This window comes from Pinus tabuliformis, chromosome 1_2 (assembly GCF_031772625.1).
Source record: "Pinus tabuliformis cultivar Carrire ecotype Pingquan chromosome 1_2, CPIR1, whole genome shotgun sequence".
In the NCBI taxonomy this organism is placed as follows: domain Eukaryota; kingdom Viridiplantae; phylum Streptophyta; class Pinopsida; order Pinales; family Pinaceae; genus Pinus; species Pinus tabuliformis.
In genome coordinates, this window is record NC_142298.1 from 157326458 (window position 1) to 157350684 (window position 24227).

General features: G+C 38.5%; 2 pseudogenes; both read left to right on the forward strand.

Moving 5' to 3' along the window:
- The first annotated feature begins 2390 nt into the window (after positions 1 to 2390).
- On the forward strand, positions 2391 to 3775 carry LOC149204982 (peptidyl-prolyl cis-trans isomerase CYP40 pseudogene; annotated as a pseudogene).
- Positions 3776 to 8453: 4678 nt separating this feature from the next.
- On the forward strand, positions 8454 to 9840 carry LOC149204983 (peptidyl-prolyl cis-trans isomerase CYP40 pseudogene; annotated as a pseudogene).
- Positions 9841 to 24227: the final 14387 nt, after the last annotated feature.

Sequence of the window (24227 nt, forward strand, 5' to 3'; positions counted from 1 at the left end):
AATGTAATTATTAAGGGTTTTGAGTGATTTTAATGAGAATAGGATTTAATTGAATATTGTGAGGTATAATTGTAAATTTTCTTGAATGTAGGAGAACATGAGAGATTTAGGATAGTTGAGTGATGATAGGTTTGAGAATTAATTGTAAAACTTAGATTAGGAGTCAGTTCATGAATTTATGGATTAGAGAGGAGTTTTAGGAATGAGGAAGAGATTTAGGAATTTTGTTGAGGAGTTTATGGATCTAAACCAGAAATTGGTTTTAGAATCCCTTTGTATAAATGAAAGCCTAAAAGGCATGATCAGAAGTTAGTCAGAGGTTAAAAAGTTAGAGGCTAGATAGATAGGTGAGATAGGTTTGATTGTAAGCCTACGGGCAGAGTGTAAATCGAGGCCACTGATATTAGAACATCAGGCTAGAGGGACAGAGATCTCATTCTTTAATCATTGTTTATATTTATTAATATAATCAACTCAATTCTGAGTTCGAATGTGTGTTTTGAGTGTTGAATTATAGTGAATCAGAATTCTGTAATAGATGTGTGCAAGCAGAATTCGGCGAAACACAGAGAAGAAGAGAGCGAGACAGAGGATCACGATGGATCATTGAATCCATTAGAAGACAAGTTAGAGCTTTGTAAAGACAGATATCAAAGGAGAGTGTAGAGTTTAAGTTCAAAAGAGAGAGTGCGCAGTGGAATAGCGAAGACCAGAACCTTTTGAAGAAACCCAAGAACCACCGCAAACACTAAAAACAACGTAAAAGCTAAGTAAAAAAATAAGAGCAGAGAAGTGGAGTATCGGTGCACAGTAACCGATGGATTTGGATGATCAACGGTCAGGATTAAATTGCATGGTGGAAGAGCGTGGAAGATAATCCTTGAAGAAGTGGTTTCGCAACAGGAAGTGGTATTTCGGGCGAGGTCTAAGTGGTAAGTGGTATTGAAGGGTGAGCACTTGATTCCACTTGTTATCACTGAGAATTCTGTTGCTAAAAAATTTTTAGCCTAGCTTAAAGACAGGGTGTTTTCGCAGCGCATAAATTCTTTTTAGCAGTTTCGCAGCGCTACCTGTTTAGGTGATTTCGTAGCGTGCTACGAAATTGGGGATTTGTTCGAGATTTCAGTAGAGGCCCAAATCCTATCATGCCTATTGTACACGGGCTACAACTGCTGTGGATGAGGTTGATCTGCTTAAAAGGTCTAATGTCAGATCTTTCAGATAAGATTGAAGATATCAAGGTTTACAAGGTTGTTCGTGTATTAGTTCTTCCATGTGATTGTATCTGCCAGAGGCAAAGCAACGGATACGTAAGCAGATTTTATTCTTGTATGTTATACCCCATGCCATCCTCAACTAATTCAGAACTCCGAGCCTCTGTCCTGCCATATACATTTCCCGAAAGTGGCTCTGAACAAAACAATTCAATGGGTCCAAATGAATGTCACTTTGATTCTTCTTGTTACTATGTCCCTTACTGACCTGAGCATTTTGTTTCATCTTCTCATGAAAATACTTCTGCAAGTTGAGAGTGCATAACCGTTGCCCCACTTGCAGACATGAACTGGGGAATATAAGATGTTTTGCTCTTGAAAAGGTTGCAGAATCATTGGAACTTCCTTGCAGACATCGAAAGCTTGGTTGTCACGACATATTCACATATTATAGCAAACTCAAGCATGAACAACAATGCATGTTCAGGCCTTACAGTTGCTCTTACGCGGGTTCTGAATGCTCAGTTACTGGGTACATGCCAGCGCTTGTGACTCACTTGAGAAATGATCACAAGGTGGACATGCACAATGGCTGCACCTTCAATCGTTGATATGTAAAACCTAATCCTTAGGAGGTGGATAATGTAACATGGATGCTGACGGTATTCAACTGTTTTGGTCAAAAAATCTGTTTGCACTTTGAAACATTCCAGCTTGGAATGGCCCCTGTGTATATGGCCTTTTTGCGCTTTATTGGTGATGATAATGAAGCAAAAAGTTTTGGCGTGGGGGAAAATGGACGAAAGCTGTGTTGGCAAGGAATACCAAGAAGCATTTGCGACAGCCATAAGAAAGTCCGGGACAGTCATGATGGTTTGATTATTCAGAGGAAACTGAGGGTCACAGGTCGTATATGGAAAGAACAGAGATGATGCTATGAAATTGTCTTATTGGTAAATCCTACTAGATAGTGGATCCATGACTCATCGTAGTCTAATCTACCTCGAATTTGGAGTAAACTTATTAATGAAGGGTTTGATGTGTTCATCTATTTTGAGTCTGCAGGTGATGGAAGCATTTGGTGTTCGCATGCTCAAGTCTGATGCAAAAATCATCTATACATACAGCTGAAATGTACATAATGCTACCGGGTTTCAAAATCAATATGAGAATATGATGGATCCTAATGTTGAAATTCAAGGAGATGTGGCGTCTTTGGAGAACGCATGCCTACTGTTTGATAAAATGATACCTGTATTACAAGGTGACAGTTGGTGGCGGGGTCATGCTGAGGCATATCTGAAATTTGTTAATCTACCTCCTAACACCCTGCGAAAAGGACGTGTCTATCAAGCGAAAAGGGAAGCTGCATATTTTGCTGTGGTGTTGCGCCATTTTCCGTGTGTGGTTATTTCTGTTAAAGGAACTGAAACTCCCGAAAATCTTGTGACAGATGTTCTCTGTAGAGAATATGCACTGTCAAAGACAGATTTGGATGGATTGCTTAATAATGATATCCTAGATGATAATGTAAAGCAACGTGTTGCCACAACTTTCCCGCATTTTGGGCAGCTCGAGTTCCATCAGGTGTTTGGTCGCCTTACCAATTTAGCCGAAGGGTTCCAGGCCTTGATGATATCTCATTAAAGATAATTCATGGTGGAGTTTGTTACGCCGATGTTGTATGGACCCGGAATGAACATGATGATTCAGAGTATCCATTGGTGCCAGGGGCATGTCATAGTTCATCAGAGTCTCGAGGAACTTGTCAAGGATATGACCAAATTTCAGGACTTTGTGCATTGGCCCTCATACCGGCGCTCCCCTGCATTACAAAGGGCTTCCTTTCCATAGAGTTATCAAAGGTTTTATAATACAAGGTGGAGACATTTCAGTTCAAAAACGGTACAGGGGGTGAATCAATATATGGATTAAAGTTTGATGAAAACGTTCAACTGAAACATGAGCGCAGAGGAATGTTGTCAATGGCAAACTCTGGACCTAATACAAATGTCTCTCAATTTTTCATCACAACAACAAGGACTTCCCATCTGGATGGAAAGCGTGTTGTCTTTGGGAAGGTAATTAAAGGCATGGGAGTTGTGCGTGGCAATGAGCATACTCCCACAGAAAGTAGTAACCGCCCTTCTCTAGATGTGGTAATTTCAGATTGTGGGGAGATCCCAGAAGGATCAGATGATGGAATAGCTAATTTTTTCAAAGATGGAGATTTGTATCCAGACTGGCCAGCTGATCTTGATGAGAAATCTGCAGAAATTTCATGGTGGATGAATGCAGTAGATTCTGCGAAATGTTTTGGGAATGAAAATTACAAGAAAGGGGATTATAAGATGGCTTTAAGAAAATACAGAAAGGCATTGCGCTATCTTGACATTTGCTGGGAGAAAGAAGGCCGTGATGAAATTGATATAAATGATGAAGTGCACTACCTGATTCGAGATCTGGTGATGCATATACATGAACAGGAGCAAGACCTAAAGAATAACATTATTGGTTTTCTTACCAACATATCGGTCCCTGGAGCAGCAGTGATTGTTTGAACCAATAGAATGACATATAAATAGAGTTGCATCACCAAATGTTGAACGGATCACTGTATAGGTCCTTCTATTGGTTCTGTTTGTTGCTTGTCGTTAGAATTCATGTTGGGTTTTTATTAGTGGCTGTTTGGAGGACACTGACATGAATACAGTAATCAATTACAACTACAGGATACCAATCATATTCATAAGCAGAGCTATGATTTTATGATGTTCGATCTTCTTTAAAATGATGATGATGATGGATCAATGATAATGCGGCAGTACATGACATCATTACAACACCCATACTACAACTGCAATGAAATTAAGTGAAAGTTATGTTTTGCAAGAACCTGTACCAGCCCCAGTGTTATGCAGAAGATAGTAATGTTGTAAAGAGGAGGTTCAGTAATGAAGACTGTGAAGTGGAGCGAGCCCTGGTTTTGTAGGCCTGGGGAAGTAGATCAAGATAAGAAAATCAGAGTGTTACCTTCCTCAAGCCACATTCTAGGATGTGTTTCAAGGTCCACGTTCTCCATAGTAGCATTGATATTGAACAAATAACAAGAGAAGCTACAGGTCAATTTGTTTTCTTTCTATTGAAAGTTGCAGCTTTAGAGGTGGTACGAAGGACTTCTGAAGCAAAATTTCCAGTAGTATGGAGGGATATACAAGGACTTGGGTTGCTTAAATGCCCACCTTTTAGCTGGTTGCAGAGGTGGACTCCATTCAGACTTCTTGCTAAGAGCACACAGGAATTCCCAAGGCCAGTGTTGTTTTTTTTCAATTGCTACCACATTTCTGGGTCAGTCCAAGGATTGTGATTTGTTTGCAGATTCTCAATTCAATCATTTACCAACTACAGATTCATTTGCTACAGAACAAATAGAGGTTGTTAACAGCAGTTTCGTAGCGCGCTACGAAACTACTGTAGGTGAGGATTTTAAGCGAAGAGCAGCTATTGTGATACTGTGAGCGGGAGTTGAGGAAGAGAAACACCTGTCTATCAATACCACCTACAGCACATCAGAAACATGGCAGCATTCCATACTTGGGGTTATTAAAAGAGCTGGGACATGTTGCTGAACTTTCGAAGGATGGTAGGAGACAGGGACCTTAAAAATAGGTGTTTTGATCTTGATGATAAATGATCCATCAGCGCTAATAGGTATCCAAAGTCAGCGTTCCTTGCATCTTTAGCTCAGCCATCTCAGCCTAACTGAAGGAGGACAGCTGTCAAGGATCCAAGAAGAATCAAGCATACGAGGAGAATGGAATTAGTGTTTTAGTTTGATTAGGATTTTGTGTAATTACAGCTCAGCATGTTTGTAATTAATGAATTAGTTAAATAGCATGTAGGAGTAGTTAATAGGGCCTTCGAGCCCATTCTAGAAAGGGAGGAATAGATTCCTATAAAGGGATCAGATTAGGATGTAATACGGGTTGGAGATTTTATACAAAAACAGAGTTTATTTGGGCCAATGTAAAAGACTTATTACAGTAATAGTAAAACAGCTGTTGTTTCTTCTCAAGATTCTCAATGGATTATATTGTTCAAATGTGATGGTGGTTTATTCTCTTAATGTTCTTTTACAGCCTTGTTACAGCATAATCACTCAGAATTCATGTTTAATGCTCTGACTTCCTGTATGCTTGGCAAGCTGTGGTTTATGTAAAGTATGTTTGAACATCTGATGCAAAGAGCCTTGACTTCCATGAAATGACTGCGCTTTTGTTTACTAAATGTGTTAGACTCCATAGCCCAATGAAGACTAATTTGATATGTGTCCAACAAGCTTTGTTTTCATATATGTGTGAAGAGTTAGTCATCTGTTGTTGTGATTGATTCTTATCAAAAGTCTGTGAGAGAGCCCTCTCTGACTAAGGAGGCTAATCCTTAGTCTAAAGTCTGGTTGAAAGAGTTACATAAAATCTTGCTTGGCTGCAGCCCTTAGTACTGATTTTGTGATAACATTTTGGTGCGTCTGCCGGGAGCCTGAAGCTTACTCTCTCCCGTAATTTTAAGAGTGAATTTCTGAAGGTAGCAGGAGTTCAAAGAGGTTTTTCGAGGCTGCAAATCTACCTTGGCGACTCCATTGTTGAAGAATTCAAAGTTCATACATTCATGGTGATTCCACTGGAGTTATGAAGGACCCAGAAGCTGCCATTCTTAGTTCAAGGTATGCATGTATAGATTTCTCAGGAATTCATGGTTTCCCAAATCATTTTCCCAAGGATGCATATTTTCTAAGGAATGGTCCCAAATTCAACGGAGAAGATTTGAGTTTAACCTTGAAGCATATATCAGATTTTTGTGAATTTTTAGAGCTTCTTAGAGTTAAACATGAGGATGTTTGCATTAGGTTATTCTATGATTCACTTCAAGGGAAATGAAAACAGTGGGTTGAATGCTTTCCTGCCAAATCCATTAAGTCATTTCAAGACCTTTGGCTTATGTTTTTGGAGGAATGGATAGATAGGTCAGAGTTGGTGGCAGACTCTCCCTCAGTTGAGGGTTTCAAACAATGGAATGATGATCACAGTAAAGAGGAAACAAATGAATCTTTTTCTTTGTCCTTATCCTCATATCTAAAATCCTTTGACTGCAAGGCAGAGGATAGGATGAGATTTTTGGGTGAATTTGCTGAGGACCTTGAGAAAGACATTGAAGGTTTAGAAGGACAAATTCAGGCATACAGTTTTCATGATCATGATCATTATTCTCAGAAGTTTTCTATGGCAGAACGCAAGGAGACTATGCTGGTTCCTTTCTCTTTCACGATTGAGGAACTGAACACTGGGGTTGAAGATCAGTTTGCACAGCAAGAAGGATACAAGAAAAATCTAGCTGATCAGATGTTCTGGGATCCTATAGCTGATTACATGGAAGAGTTTTACTCTCCAGTGTTTCAGTTTACTTATAAAGATCAGAGACAAATTCAGTGGCAGCGGTCATCACAATATTATATTGGCTCTGAACTCTGATGCAGTCAAAGAAGTCAAATATCAGATAAAACAGAGGATTGGTTACATTGGAAATTTCATATTGATTGAGCAGAAAGAAGTTGAAATGGTTAGGGTAGGTAGGTAGAGGTAAATGCAAATAAGCTCAAGGTTAACTGAGCATTTTTTTTTTTTTTCAGTAGATGTAGCTTTCTTTCTCCTACAGTCATGCTGGTCAAGCAAATTTCTGTTTATCAAATAAATGTTATAAAGCACTGGAAATGCAAGTTCTTAGTGCACCACAAGGGCACACTATCCCAAGTGGAGCCACTGTTATCACTGAGAATTCTGTTGCTAAAATTTTTTTAGCCTAGCTTAAAGACAGGGTGTTTTCGCAGCGCATAAATTCTTTTTAGCAGTTTCGCAGCGCTACCTGTTTAGGTGATTTCGTAGCGTGCTACGAAATTGGGGATTTGTTCGAGTTTTCAGTAGAGGCCCAAATCCTATCATGCCTATTGTACACGGGCTACAACTGCTGTGGATGAGGTTGATCTGCTTAAAAGGTCTAATGTCAGATCTTTCAGATAAGATTGAAGATATCAAGGTTTACAAGGTTGTTCGTGTATTAGTTCTTCCATGTGATTGTATCTGCCAGAGGCAAAGCAACGGATACGTAAGCAGATTTTATTCTTGTATGTTATACCCCATGCCATCCTCAACTAATTCAGAACTCCGAGCCTCTGTCCTGCCATATACATTTCCCGAAAGTGGCTCTGAACAAAACAATTCAATGGGTCCAAATGAATGTCACTTTGATTCTTCTTGTTACTATGTCCCTTACTGACCTGAGCATTTTGTTTCATCTTCTCATGAAAATACTTCTGCAAGTTGAGAGTGCATAACCGTTGCCCCACTTGCAGACATGAACTGGGGAATATAAGATGTTTGGCTCTTGAAAAGGTTGCAGAATCTCTGGAACTTCCTTGCAGACATCGAAAGCTTGGTTGTCACGACATATTCACATATTATAGCAAACTCAAGCATGAACAACAATGCATGTTCAGGCCTTACAGTTGCTCTTACGCGGGTTCTGAATGCTCAGTTACTGGGTACATGCCAGCGCTTGTGACTCACTTGAGAAATGATCACAAGGTGGACATGCACAATGGCTGCACCTTCAATCGTTGATATGTAAAACCTAATCCTTAGGAGGTGGATAATGTAACATGGATGCTGACGGTATTCAACTGTTTTGGTCAACAAATCTGTTTGCACTTTGAAACATTCCAGCTTGGAATGGCCCCTGTGTATATGGCCTTTTTGCGCTTTATTGGTGATGATAATGAAGCAAAAAATTTTGGCGTGGGGGAAAATGGACGAAAGCTGTGTTGGCAAGGAATACCAAGAAGCATTTGCGACAGCCATAAGAAAGTCTGGGACAGTCATGATGGTTTGATTATTCAGAGGAAACTGAGGGTCACAGGTCGTATATGGAAAGAACAGAGATGATGCTATGAAATTGTCTTATTGGTAAATCCTACTAGATAGTGGATCCATGACTCATCGTAGTCTAATCTACCTCGAATTTGGAGTAAACTTATTAATGAAGGGTTTGATGTGTTCATCTATTTTGAGTCTGCAGGTGATGGAAGCATTTGGTGTTCGCATGCTCAAGTCTGATGCAAAAATCATCTGTACATACAGCTGAAATGTACATAATGCTACCGGGTTTCAAAATCAATATGAGAATATGATGGATCCTAATGTTGAAATTCAAGGAGATGTGGCGTCTTTGGAGAACGCATGCCTACTGTTTGATAAAATGATACCTGTATTACAAGGTGACAGTTGGTGGCGGGGTCGTGCTGAGGCATATCTGAAATTTGTTAATCTACCTCCTAACACCCTGCGAAAAGGACGTGTCTATCAAGCGAAAAGGGAAGCTGCATATTTTGCTGTGGTGTTGCGCCATTTGCCGTGTGTGGTTATTTCTGTTAAAGGAACTGAAACTCCCGAAAATCTTGTGACAGATGTTCTCTGTAGAGAATATGCGCTGTCAAAGACAGATTTGGATGGATTACTTAATAATGATATCCTAGATGATAATGTAAAGCAACGTGTTGCCACAACTTTCCCGCATTTTGGGCAGCTCGAGTTCCATCAGGTGTTTGGTCGCCTTACCAATTTAGCCGAAGGGTTCCAGGCCTTGATGATATCTCATTAAAGATAATTCATGGTGGAGTTTGTTACGCCGATGTTGTATGGACCCGGAATGAACATGATGATTCAGAGTATCCATTGGTGCCAGGGGCATGTCATAGTTCAGCAGAGTCTCGAGGAACTTGTCGAGGATATGACCAAATTTCAGGACTTTGTGCATTGGCCCTCATACCGGCGCCCCCCTGCATTACAAAGGGCTTCCTTTCCATAGAGTTATCAAAGGTTTTATAATACAAGGTGGAGACATTTCAGTTCAAAATGGTACAGGGGGTGAATCAATATATGGATTAAAGTTTGATGATGAAAACGTTCAACTGAAACATGAGCGCAGAGGAATGTTGTCAATGGCAAACTCTGGACCTAATACAAATGTCTCTCAATTTTTCATCACAACAACAAGGACTTCCCATCTGGATGGAAAGCGTGTTGTCTTTGGGAAGGTAATTAAAGGCATGGGAGTTGTGCGTGGCAATGAGCATACTCCCACAGAAAGTAGTGACCGCCCTTCTCTAGATGTGGTAATTTCAGATTGTGGGGAGATCCCAGAAGGATCAGATGATGGAATAGCTAATTTCTTCAAAGATGGAGATTTGTATCCAGACTGGCCAGCTGATCTTGATGAGAAATCTGCAGAAATTTCATGGTGGATGAATGCAGTAGATTCTGCGAAATGTTTTGGGAATGAAAATTACAAGAAAGGGGATTATAAGATGGCTTTAAGAAAATACAGAAAGGCATTGCGCTATCTTGACATTTGCTGGGAGAAAGAAGGCCGTGATGAAGTTGATATAAATGATGAAGTGCACTACCTGATTCGAGATCTGGTGATGCATATGCATGAACAGGAGCAAGACCTAAAGAATAACATTATTGGTTTTCTTACCAACATATCGGTCCCTGGAGCAGCAGTGACTGTTTGAACCAATAGAATGACATATGAATAAAGTTGCATCACCAAAGGTTGAACGGATCACTGTATAGGTCCTTCTATTGGTTCTGTTTGTTGCTTGTCGTTAGAATTCATGTTGGGTTTTCATTAGTGGCTGTTTGGAGGACACTGACATGAATACAGTCATCAATTACAACTACAGGATACCAATCATATTCATAAGCAGAGCTATGATTTTATGATGTTCGATCTTCTTTAAAATGATGATGATGATGGATCAATGATAATGCGGCAGTACATGACATCATTACAACACCCATACTACAACTGCAATGAAATTAAGTGAAAGTTATGTTTTGCAAGAACCTGTACCAGCCCCAGTGTTATGCAGAATATAGTAATGTTGTAAAGAGGAGGTTCAGTAATGAAGACTGTGAAGTGGAGCGAGCCCTGGTTTTGTAGGCCTGGGGAAGTAGATCAAGATAAGAAAATCAGAGTGTTACCTTCCTCAAGCCACATTCTAGGATGTGTTTCAAGGTCCACGTTCTTCATAGTAGCATTGATATTGAACAAATAACAAGAGAAGCTACAGGTCAATTTGTTTTCTTTCTATTGAAAGTTGCAGCTTTAGAGGTGGTACGAAGGACTTCTGAAGCAAAATTTCCAGTAGTATGGAGGGATATACAAGGACTTGGGTTGCTTAAATGCCCACCTTTTAGCTGGTTGCAGAGGTGGACTCCATTCAGACTTCTTGCTAAGAGCACACAGGAATTCCCAAGGCCAGTGTTGTTTTTTTTCAATTGCTACCACATTTCTGGGTCAGTCCAAGGATTGTGATTTGTCTGCAGATTCTCAAGCCAATCATTTACCAACTACAGATTCATTTGCTACAAAACAAATAGAGGTTGTTAACAGCAGTTTCGTAGCGCGCTACGAAACTGTTGTAGGTGAGGATTTTAAGCGAAGAGCAGCTATTGTGATACTGTGAGCGGGAGTTGAGGAAGAGAAACACCTGTCTATCAATACCACCTACAGCACATCAGAAACATGGCAGCATTCCATACTTGGGGTTATTAAAAGAGCTGGGACATGTTGCTGAACTTTCGAAGGATGGTAGGAGACAGGGACCTTAAAAATAGGTGTTTTGATCCTGATGATAAATGATCCATCAGCGCTAACAGGTATCCAAAGTCAGCGTTCCTTGCATCTTTAGCTCAGCCATCTCAGCCTAACTGAAGGAGGACAGCTGTCAAGGATCCAAGAAGAATCAAGCATACGAGGAGAATGGAATTAGTGTTTTAGTTTGATTAGGATTTTGTGTAATTACAGCTCAGCATGTTTGTAATTAATGAATTAGTTAAATAACATGTAGGAGTAGTTAATAGGGCCTTCGAGCCCATTCTAGAAAGGGAGGAATAGATTCCTATAAAGGGATCAGATTAGGATGTAATACGGGTTGGAGATTTTATACAAAAACAGAGTTTATTTGGGCCAATGTAAAAGACTTATTACAGTAATAGTAAAACAGCGGTTGTTTCTTCTCAAGATTCTCAATGGATTATATTGTTCAAATGTGATGGTGGTTTATTCTCTTAATGTTCTTTTACAGCCTTGTTACAGCATAATCACTCAGAATTCATGTTTAATGCTCTGACTTCCTGTATGCTTGGCAAGCTGTGGTTTATGTAAAGTATGTTTGAACATCTGATGCAAAGAGCCTTGACTTCCAAGAAATGACTGCGCTTTTGTTTACTAAATGTGTTAGACTCCATAGCCCAATGAAGACTAATTTGATATGTGTCCAACCAGCTTTGTTTTCATATATGTGTGAAGAGTTAGTCATCTGTTGTTGTGATTGATTCTTATCAAAAGTCTGTGAGAGATCCCTCTCTGACTAAGGAGGCTAATCCTTAGTCTAAAGTCTGGTTGAAAGAGTTACATAAAATCTTGCTTGGCTACAGCCCTTAGTACTGATTTTGTGATAACACCACTAACCAAGCGACACGTAGTAGCGAAGAGGAGAGAGGAAACTGCTTTTCGGGAGGTTAATCCCCGTGCTTGTTGTCTACCTGAAATTAATGTCAACCATCGGATCTGATGGAGGAATATCGACGGTGGAGGATTGTTGTGCAAGTTGTTTGATCGGCGCTCGGAGGTATTGGCGATTGGGGTTTTGGAGATCGGAATGCGACATGCAAAGTAAGTGGACCTGATGGAGTTATATGGGCACAGTTAATAGATTTTGAAATTCAATATTGCGTTATCGCATATCGGATGCGATAGAGACCTTTGTTAATGGAACCACGGAGGAGCGATTAGCGATTGCGATAAAGGGAGCATCGATATCTGTACAAAGGTCGTATAAAGGCAGAAAATGTATGTTTTGCAGGTATTTCCTTTGTAAATGGTTTATAAAGGATTAAGCGTGGATATATGAGGTTTTATATATAAGTACAACATTATCAAAGGATGGAAGGTTTTATGTGTTAAAATATATGTAACCAATGTTAAAGAGAGGGAAGGTTATATATATGCGGTTAAGGGGTTAGCGAAGGTTCAATAAGGGTTAATGAAGGGTGCATGAGTCCCGATAGGATGGATTATAATGAAAGGTTAAATAAAGTCATATGTGAAGGCTTGAGGGGTGATTAAGATCCAATAAATGTATATGGACTAAGGGTTAACCTATGTTGGGCATTAGTAAATCATTCTGCATAGGAATTGATTAATGGGGCCTTAACCTTAATATTGAAGATTTAACTTGGCAAAGAGTTAAAATTCTTGGGACAGACAAGCTATGTGCATAATCCATGCAAACTGTGGGTGTAAGCGGGGGTAACCCTGCATCATTTGGTATCAGAGCATAATTGTGATTGAAACAATTGATAGCAGAACAAAATAAGGGAATTTTGTAGAAAAGGACTTAAAACAGAGTTGTGTTTTAAGATGTGTATGCAGGCAAGGGATATCATATTTTAATATGATAAATAGTAGGCACACAGAGATAAAGTGCAGCAAAACTTGTAGATGCAAAAAAATAGAGGAAAATCCATTCAAAGTACAGGAAATGGTAGAACAAGATCATGCAGAGATCTTGAAGGTGAGATGACATGTTTTGTTTAGTTTGATTTGAAGATTGGAGAATATGTGTGTTTGTATATTGATGCACAGGTAACATAATAAGGAGGTGAGAAGATTGCAACGACCTAGAGCGAGGAGTGCTCAATTGGTTCCAAAGGAAAGAACCAAATAAATGTTGAAAGACTGAGCTCAGAGGAGAGAAGCTTAGTGAGGCATATGTAGCAAGAAGGAGACTTGTTACTACAGAGGTATTGTTGTAGCTCACAAAGGCAATTCCACAAAGGATGTGGGTAGAATTGCTAAGGTAATGAAGGAAGCTGGTAAGCCTTTCTAAGTGGAAAAAGAAGTGGTCAGAACCAAGTATTTCATGGTGATTGAAATACAGGAGGACAATTGTGTTCTTAGAAGGTACAGATGAGTTGAAGCCTAGAGGGAGCAGAGAAAAGTGCTCAAAGGAGGTTCCAGAGATAGAGAACCAAGGGCTTGCCAAAAGACTGAGTACAGAGGAAAGCTTGGTGAGGTAAGTTGCAACAAGGAGGACTTGCTGTTGCAGAGGCTTTAATGCAACTCATAGTAAGTGAGCGAGGAGCTCACAAACATAGAGAAGAAGATGGCTACTGATAGTCATAACAAAGGTTCTGAAGAAGACCACAACAAAAGAAAGGTGAAGAAAGAGAATACCGAGGCAAATGGCAAGAGGATGAGTCAAGAGGAGCTTGACAAAGAGATTGCAGAGATGAAAGAACAACTCAATGTATTGATGATGATACTTGAGGAAAACCAAAGATTAGATTGGGTCTTGAGGAAAAAACTAGTGAGGTGGCATAAATTACAGAGAAGGCTACAATAGAGGCAAGTAAGGTGGCTGATGGAAGAACTCAGGGAAGCTGAGTTGGAAATGAAAGTGTCCATTTGTGAACTAGAGCAGGGTGAAGTTTTGGGTGAAGAAGAAGGAATTATTGATGATTTTCTGAACTATTGGACAAATGCAGACCAGTAGGAAAATGTAAAACCTTGTATTGTTGAATATAATAACTTTGATGTGATTATAGGTTTTGTAAAGGATGAGCAATATTTTGAAGTTGTCAAAAGTATGGAAGAGTATCTTTCAGAAGATAAAAACTCTAAAGTAAAGAATGATGGAGAATGTCTCTTAAATGAGAAAAGCATTGAAGTATTGCAGAGAAAAGAATTTGATAATGCATTGATATTTGAAATTGTGACAACACAGGAACAATTTCTTGTGAAAGAATGAGATGAAATTCAGTCTGAAGAGATGATATGTGAAGCAACAGTTGAGACTGTTGGACCTTGTGATTTTCAAACTGATAATTTAAGTATAAATGTAGGAATCATAAGTAATGATGAAGTGCTTATGAAGTGTCACAGAGAACTTGAATGGTTGGAGTATTTGCTGGAAAATTCAGAGTATGACAGTGTGATTGCAGAGGAAGGAGTTCATTACAGTGAATCAGGACAAAAAGACATCATAGAAGCAGATGGTATGGAGGAGAGACTAGCTGACAGTCTCATGAATTCTGTTGAGAATTCAAATCAACATACTGATGTGCTGATAGAGAAGGAAAATTAGAGCAGCATACTAATGTGTTGCCAAAGGGAGATAAGGCAGAGAAACCTTATGATTTTTATTTTAATAAGTGTTTTATGAGTGCAGGTTTAGTTGTAGATGCTGGAGGAAATTTGGCACAGATGAGCAGCCAAATAAAAATGGAAGAAGAAGATTCTATGGAAGAATTTAATCCATGGAACAGAGATGTTCAATTGCTGGAGAGAATGCTGGACAGTCATGATTCAATGCAGAAAGAGATAATCATGAAAGAGGGTAAGGATGAAAAGGAGGCCATTGTAATCAGAATAAGCAAAGAACAAGTAAGAGTAAGTGATAGCATTCGACAACTTCAAGGAGAAGAAGAACATTTTTAAGAGTTAGTGGACAACATCAACAACCTGAAACAGAGACAAAGAGGAAGAAGTAAGTGGCAGAATATGGACCAGACCAAGGATGTGCTGGAGTCAGAGATTGAAGAAATGTGGCAGTTGATGATGAAGCAGTCCATATGGAGGAGATTAACAGCAGCAGGAAGAATGATCAATCAGAATTTGAAACTGATTGAAGAGAAGAAAATGAAACAAAAGACAGCTGACATACAGTAGCAACAAAGGTGCAAAGCATTTGGACAACTACAAACTAAAGTTTGGGACCCTGGAGGCTTTCTATCAACTTATGAACACACATGATCAGGAGATCATGAAAATTTTCTACTTTGGGAGTCTGATGCAAGAGCATTCAACCCAATAAAATCATTGTACTTTAGTAGACATAGGGGGTCTTGTATTTTAAGGAAGTTGGGTTCCTATGTTTTGAATTAATGTAATTATTAAGGGTTTTGAGTGATTTTAATGAGAATAGGATTTAATTGAATATTGTGAGGCATAATTGTAAATGTTCTCAAATGTAGGAGAACATGAGAGATTTAGGATAGTTGAGTGATGAGAGGTTTGAGAATTAATTGTAAAACTCAGATTAGGAGTCAGTTCATGAATTTATGGATTAGAGAGGAGTTTTAGGAATGAGGAAGAGATTTAGGAATTTTGTTGAGGAGTTTATGGATCTAAACCAGAAATTGGTTTTAGAATCCCTTTGTATAAATGAAAGCCTAAAAGGCATGATCAGAAGTTAGTCAGAGGTTAGAAAGTTAGAGGCTAGATAGATAGGTGAGATAGGTTTGATTGTAAGCCTACGGGCAGAGTGTAAACCGAGGCCACTGATATTAGAACATCAGGCCAGAGAGATAGAGATCTCATTCTGTAATCATTGTTTATATTTATTAATATAATCAACTCAATTCTGAGTTCGAATGTGTGTTTCGAGTGTTGAATTATAGTGAATTGGAATTCTGTAATAGATGTGTGCAGGTAGAATTCGGCGAAACACAGAGAAGAGGAGAGCAAGACAGAGGATCACGATGGATCATTGAATCCATTAGAAGACAAGGTAGAGCTCTGTAAAGATAGAGATCAAAGGAGAGTGCAGAGTTTAAGCTCAGAAGAGAGAGTGCGCAGCGGAATAGTGAAGACCAGAACCTTTTGAAGAAACCCGAGAACCACCGCAAACACTGAAAACAACGTAAAATCTAAGTAAAAAAAGGAGAGCGGAGAAGTGGAGTATCGGCGCACAGTAACCGTTGGATCTGGATGATCAACGATCAGGATTAAATCGCATGGTGGAAGAGCGTGGAAGATAATCATCGAAGAAGTGGTTTCGCAACAGGAAGTGGTATTTCGGGTGAGGTTTAAGTGGTAAGTGGTATTGAAGGGTGAGCACTCGATTCCACTAACCGAGCGACACGTAGCAGCGAGGAGGAGAGAGGAAAGCGCTTTTTGGGCAATTAATCCCCGTTCTTGTTGTCTACATGAAATTAATGTCAACCGTCAGATCTGATGGAGGAAGATCGGTAGTGGAGGATTGTCGTGCAAGTTGTTTGATCGGCACTTGGAGGTATCGACGATCGGGGTTTTGGAGATCAGAATGCGACATGCGAAGTAAGTGGACCAGATGGAGTTATATGGGCGCAGTTAATAGATTTTGAAATCCGATATTGCGTTATCACATATCGAATGCGATAAAGGCCTTTGTTAATGAAACCGTGGAGGAGCGATTAGCGATTGCGATAAAGGGAGCATTGATATCTGTGCAGAGGCCATATAAAGGCAGAAAAGGTATGTTTTGCAGGTATTTCCTTTGTAAATGGTTTATAAAGGATTAAGCATGGATATATGAGGTTTTATATATAAGTCCAATGTTATCAAAGGATGGAAGGTTTTATGTGTTAAAATATATGTAACCAATGTTAAAGAGGGGAAGGTTATATATATGTGGTTAAAGGGTTAGCGAAGGTTTAATAAGGGTTAACGAAGGGTGAATGAGTCCCGATAGGTTGGATTATAATGAAAGGTTAAATAAATTCATATGTGAAGGCTTGAGGGGTGATTAAGACCCAATAAGTGTATATGGACTAGGGGTTAACCTATGTTGGGCATTAGTAAATCATTCCGCATGGGAATTGATTAATGGGGCCTTAACCTTAATACTGAAGATTTAACTCAGCAGAGAGTTAAAATTCCTGGGACAGACAGGCTATGTGCATAATCCATGCAAATTGTGGGTGTAAGCGAGGGTAACCCTGCATCAACTTTGAGGCACAACACTGGAAATGCCAGAGAAAGAATTCAGGAATCTACAAAACAAAACCCTAATTTGTCTAAAAATTTTCTGCTCACACCTTCAAATTCCTACAAACACTAGTCAATCCTACAATCAAAGGCATTCATTAGAAATAAAACCCTAATTACTGCAAACATTAATCTTGCAGTCTACCAACAATTGGAAGAAAACCCTAACTATCAATAACTGAAAAGAAAAACCCTAATTAAGGAGCAAACCCTAATTGTTGGCAAGAAAAACCCTAACTACTAATTAACTGGAAACTTGATCACTAGCCCCTTATTTAACTGAGCAAGCCAAAAAAAATCTCTTATTGAGCTCAACAGAAAATTCTAATTACTCCTCGAGTCAACAAAAGAACATAATGAATGATAAAACCTTAATATCAATCATGCACTCTTATTCTATCTTCACTCAACCTATGTTTAATCAAGCAAACAAGGAAATAGATGCAAATTTGTCTAAGGTGTCAATAAAATGCATCAATTGTAAGTATTGCATACATGAGTAAAAATAGTCTTTCTCTAATCACAACCATACATACCCTCAACAAATGTTTCACCTCCTCAAAATAAATGACAGATCTAGAAACATTATTTCATCAAAACTAGTGAAAGAAGGAAACCAAACATAAATCAATCTATAATTCTAAGAGCATGAACCAATACTCGATAAATAATCACTCTTAAAAGCTACAGGCATAAATGGAATACAAGTCAACACTTGCAATAAAACGAAGACATTACAAGAATGTGGTGCATAAGTACATGAACAAATTACAAGTACATAATAAAGAATCACCTGTAGCTAACTTAAAAGACTCCAGAGGTATGGCCTCAATGATAGGAATTTTATAATACAATACTCCTTCTTGTCAAGAAATGTTGATCAATAGTTATAAGTGCAAGTGATAAGTATAAATATCTGATTGGAATGTTTAAGATTTCAAGCTTTGTGGTCAAGTAACAATGATATACAAGCTATGCAACTATAATGATTAAATTCATTGAATTTGTTTCTTATAAAAAGAGGTCAAATGATAACATTACAGAGTTTGTATTAAGAGCATATTTGAATAGTTCTAGGTCACTCAGTATATTAAAACTCATATCCATAACTTCTCAAGCCTTAATCAGGTTATAATTCCTTCCAAGTTATAACAAGTTATAAAGGCATCTAACAACAGCCAGAGGTGTTGCAATCTAACTCAAGATCCAAGATACAGAAGTTTCAAATGTCCAGAAATATGTTATCTTATATAAGTATGAAGATATCTAGAGTTATGAGTCTAGCTCATCTTTCAATTAACCGTTGTATTAATACTTCAACAAAAATCCTTGAAACCTTAAACCACAACTTGCAACAGAGTATAAAATAAATGAACGTCCTCATAGCATAATAAGGGGTGGCTACTATAACTTATGCTCACTCCTCATACCATAGGTACATATAAAATTTCTTGCCAACATTCACCACACAATTTCCAAATCTTTAGCATGAAACAAATACAAATTAAACATATTTTAATAAGTTGTACAGATCTTAGAGAAGACAAAGCATAAACCATACACACATGAGTATTAATTTTGAAAACAAATATTGATAGTTAAAACTCCTTAATGAGAAATCACATGCACACCTTGACAAATCAACAAGCTATTACAATAGGATAATGTATAGGTGTGGTGACAAGTTGGTTTGGTCAGGCCGAAACCAACCAGCTCACACTCTCTATAAAAAAATTAAATCACATGATGCAATTTTTCATTTAATACACTAGAAGATTGAAAAGAAACATGACATGAGTATTCTATTAGAAGATGTTCAATATTTTACATTTGAGGCCATTTGCTCCAAGTTAAAACCAACATAAAAGACTATAATAACATCCTCTTCCCAACATAGGGCCATGATTAATATTTTTATACATGTTACAATACGAATTTAGGTTGTAACAACCCATTTTTTCAAATATGAGCATGATTCAAAAATTGTGGAAAATTGTGCATTTTTAACAAATTTTTCCCAAAGGACCTTTCATATCTCACATACCATGGAAAATTTTGGAAAAAACATTTACATTACTCAATTTTCCATACTGGGAACAAAACCCATGTCCTATAATTTTTAGATTCGACCTCATTTTCACACAAATCGAGGAGGAAGTTGGTCATTTCAAAATTGTTACAAATTTGGGTTGAAGCATTAATTAGGTCTAGAAATCCATCTGTATGACTTGGATGTATTTTGACTAATGTGGGAGCATGAAAATGTCATTTTTAACACAAACCATGTCCTAGATTCCTCTTGGAAGTGTGTCAATATGTCAAACCCTAAATGGATTTAGGAACTGTATTGTTGGTGCAAGAACTACATAACTCATATTAGTGATTCATATAGTTTGGAAATCATACATAAACAAGAAATTTTGATTAAAATTAAATTAAATCCAATTATTCATTATTGCATCAAAAATATAAGAAAGTGTGTGTTAAAGGGGTCACAAATATCAAATATGGTCTTGAAATGAAGGTTGGGTGTACATTTTGTGAAGCAGGCCAAAATTGCCTTGTTGCATTAAAATACACACCTAGGCTTCATTTATTGGCCAATATGATTGATTCAAATTGTGTACTATTTAATTAGTAATTTTACACACTAATTTGCTTTCAAGTAGTTTATGTTGTTCACAAATTGTTGACACTTTTGGGGGACACCGTGAGCTACGATTGTTGCAGCACTTTCATTTACATTAACTTCGACCTTTAGAAGATTAAATTAGAATACTTTAATTGCATTAATGTTACTTATGAGTAAAAAAGTATTCTCCAAGTTGAATAATTCAATTTGGCCATGAAATGATGGTTAGGAGTGCATTTTTGTGAAGTCGGCCAAAATTTCCTTAATTCACTAAAATGCATGCCTATGCTTCATTTACTACCCAATCTGATTGATCCAAATTTTATGCTATTTAATTAGTAATTTTACACACTAATTTTCTTCCAGTAAGTTTCTACTGTTTAGAAATTGTTGAGACTTTTGGGGGGACAATATGAACTGAAATTGATGCAGCACTTTCATTTACATTAACTTCGACCTTGAAATCACTAAATTAGAAAAATTTAATTGTATTAATGTTACTTATGAGTGGAAAGCTCTTAATAGTCCATAGAAGCGAGCTCTGCAACTAAAACCTAATGGCGACCATGAGGTAAAACGGTGGGGAGAAACCAAGATAGTTAACGGTGCAGAAAACAGAGAGTAACAACAAAAGACAAGCGGGGAAACCGAGAGCAACGGTCATGACGGAAGAGGTCAGGAGGGGAGAGATCCCCTCCTACCAAGATGCTGCGGCAAGAGAAGGACAAAATAGTCAGCTGGCAATAGAGAAGCAGAACGCAAGCCCTGTCTTAGGTGTGACCTGGCAGGCGAGCAGAAGGGGAAAATGTCTGCCATGTGCGAAGGAGAAACCAAGGTTCGTAATCTCGCAAAATAATTGGAAAGGTACAAAAGCTACATGAAGGATCACGCCCTGATCTGCAAGTTTGTTGGAGTCTGGTCGTCCGAAAAAGACCTCACCAGATGGATTCAGCAAAAATGGCAGCCCCTAGGACACATCGAGCTGAAGCTGGGAGAAAAAGGCTTCTTTACGGTAATCTTCTCTAACCTGCAAGACAAAGAAAGAGTGTTTGAGAATGGCCCTTATTTTTACTATAATGCTGGTCTATTCATGAGATATTGGGAAGAATGCTATAACCCCGATAAGGAAAAATTTTAGCAGCACCGGTATGGGTTAGATTATTTGGTTTACCAATGGACTTCTGGGACCCAGAAATTTTGGAAGGGATAGGAAACACAATAGGGAGTTTTGTGAAAATAGCGGAAACTACAAAAAAAGGAAGGTATACTTCGTATGCTAGGATTTGTGTATACATGAACATTGCTAACCCGATCCCAGATACAGTGGAGTTAGAGTACCACGAAGAAGTTTGGCAGCAAACCCTAGACTATGAACATATACCATTTAGATGCCGCAGATGTCATGAATATGGACACCTGGTCAAAGAGTGTCCCATAACAATGGAAGAAGACGAGAGGAAAAGTAAGCAGCAGAAGAAAAACAAACAGATCAGGAAGGATTCCAGGAGGTGAAGAGTAGAAGAAGATCAACAAAAGAAAACTCAAATGAAGGAAAGAAGGTACAACAAACAAACCCAGGAAAATCAAATAGCTTTGAAATCCTCCAGGAAGAAGGGGAAGATGAGGATCAAACCATGGAATACCAGGAAGACAAAGAGAAAGACACAAGCTCTAGTAGTGAAAGGACCCATACTAAGAGGAAAGCTCTGAGTGATATTCCAGAAAAAGGTAAAGAACAGGAAGAATAAACAGAAAACATGGAGACAGAAATGGAGATAAACAGGGGGGAAGACCTAAGTATAGAAGAAGAAGTCCTGAGAAAGCTATTAAATGAATGGAGAAACTTGGATGAGCGATTTATCCCTGAGGACCAGAAAAGACTCTATGCGGAAACATTCCAGCAATATCAAGCCAAACAGGAAAAAGGCAAAACAATGCCTGAAGAACATCAAGAGAATCAGAAGGACAGTCGACCAGACCAGCAAGGACAAGTAAAAGGAGGGAAAAAAACGAGGACGGAAAAACATTAAAGATTCCATACAACTAATGGGGGAAATGTTAGTGAACACAGGGAGAGTTGTTCCGCTTTCGGCGGTGTTCCAAAACCTCAATCAAACCCCTCAATGATATTGACATCCTGGAATATAAGAGGTCTCAATAGTAAAGGGAAGCAGAGACATCTAGCGGAACGGTTGAGAAAAGACAAACCACAGATTATGCTGCTTCAGGAAACCAAAATCTCAGGACAGAAGATGGAGGAAATTTTAAATAAAATTAAACCTAGATATGAGCAAGTAACCATAGATGCTAAAGGAAGTGTGGGAGGGATAACAGTCATCTGGAACCCAACAGAAGTCATAACAGACTGGTGGATAGGAATGCCCAGAATCCTTACAGGAAAGTTTAGACTCATAGGGAAAAGTGAATGGTTTTTAGTTTCAGCAGTCTACGGGCCCCACACCCCAGTAGATCGAGGCTTATTCCTCACTCACATGCAAAATCTTGGGAATATGCATCAGGAACAGATGTGGATCATTGCAGGAGACTTCAATATGAAAACATCCAAAGAAGAGAAGAAAGGAGGAGTACAAAGGGAAGACCCAGAGATGGAGATATTCAGAGATTTGCAAATGGAATTAATATTGGTGGACATTCCAACCATAAATGGTAAATTTACCTAGAATAACAGAAGAGGCGGGAACAAACAAATAGAGTCAAGACTAGATAGATTTCTAGCCTCTGAACAATTAATAGGAAAGGACATCTTCTATGAAGCTTCCATCCTCCCATCTATAGGGTCAGACCATTAGCCTATTAAACTAGAGATTTCTATGAACACTTAGAATAAAAAAAGGCCATTCTGGTTTGAGGCCTTTTGGTTAAGAGATCCAGAATTCATAGCCAAAGTGAAAACTTGGTGGCAGGAGAGCAAAACTGGAACAGAAGGAAGAAACAAAATGCATACATTCCAAATTAGACTAAAAGACCTAAAAGGAAAGAAATGGAACAGAGAGGAATTTGGTAACATCCAAAAAGAGAAAGAAAAACTACAAATAAGAATGGAGGGAATCCAACAACAAATCATAGAGGGAGGAAGAAGTGAGGAGCTGGTAAAGGAGGAAGGGAGGGTTATTAACCAAATAGAGGAAAGAAGAAAGCAAGAAGAAATACTCTGGAAACAAAAATCACGAGTCCAATGGTTGAAAGAAGGGGAGAAAAATTCAAAATTCTTTCACAAAGCAATGCTGAACCACAGATAACATAATAGAATCTTTTCACTCAAGGAAAGTCAAGGGAACAACGTACTTCAACAGGAAGAAATGGAGAAGCTACTAGTAGATCACTTCAAAGGGATCCTAACAGAACCTAATATACGCAGGGAGGAGGAAATTACTAATGTGTGCCAACATATTCCTAAAAAAGTAACCAGAGAACAAAATCTGGCTTTACTTAGGGTGATCACAAAAGAAGAAGTGGAGGAAGTGGTAAAAAAATGGCGAAGAACAAGGCCCCGGGGCCTGATGGATTTACCATAGAATTTTACCAAGCCTCCTGGAGTTTCATGAGCCAGGACCTTGTGGAACTTGTGGAAGAATCAAGATGTACAAAGTGCATGCATCCGGCCCTAAACACCACCTTCCTTGCTCTGATTCCGAAAACAGAGAACTCAGAAGAACCCCAGGGATTCAGACCAATATCTCTATGTAATGTAGTATACAAAATACTGGCTACAATAATGGTAAACAAACTTAAACCAATTTTGCCTGACCTCATAGCTCAGGAGAAAACTAGTTTTGTTGAAAATGCAACAAGATGATGGAGCTTAGTGAAAAGGAGTCGCCTTCACTAAGTGGGCCCGCAGGCTATTTTTGGCGCAAAGTCTATTTTTAGACTATGTCTATCTTTAGACATATGGATCATGGTCTATGAGTTGTAGGATGCTATTTGTGGATGATTGGCAACGTTGGTAAAAATAGATGGACTTATATTTTTAGACATATGGGTGGAGTCTATTTTTAGACTGCCAGGCAAAAAATAGAACAGTCAAATATTATTAGCTCTTAATAATATTTGGACTATAAACATTATCTTATCCTCTTGGAGCACTTCAGTTCGAGCTACAGATGTGGCACATGCAGCTGCCAAAAGGAAATACGCTTTTCTTATGGGTTAGTTGAGCTATTGCATGATGGACTTAAGTTAGAACTCAAGTGATTGAGTTCGGTGGAGTTGATTGAGGAGTTGATGGAGTTGTGTTAAGTTTGACTTAGTTAAACTAGTTGTATTTATTCTAACTGCAGAATACACTAGTGATGAGTGATGTGAATTAATTATTAAGTAATTCACTAATTATTAACTCATAAAGCAACTAAAGAATACATCAGTTAACTCAGTGCATGGACAGTTTAGTGGAGACAAGTGTTAGAGGTGGGTGAAAGAGTGAGACTGCT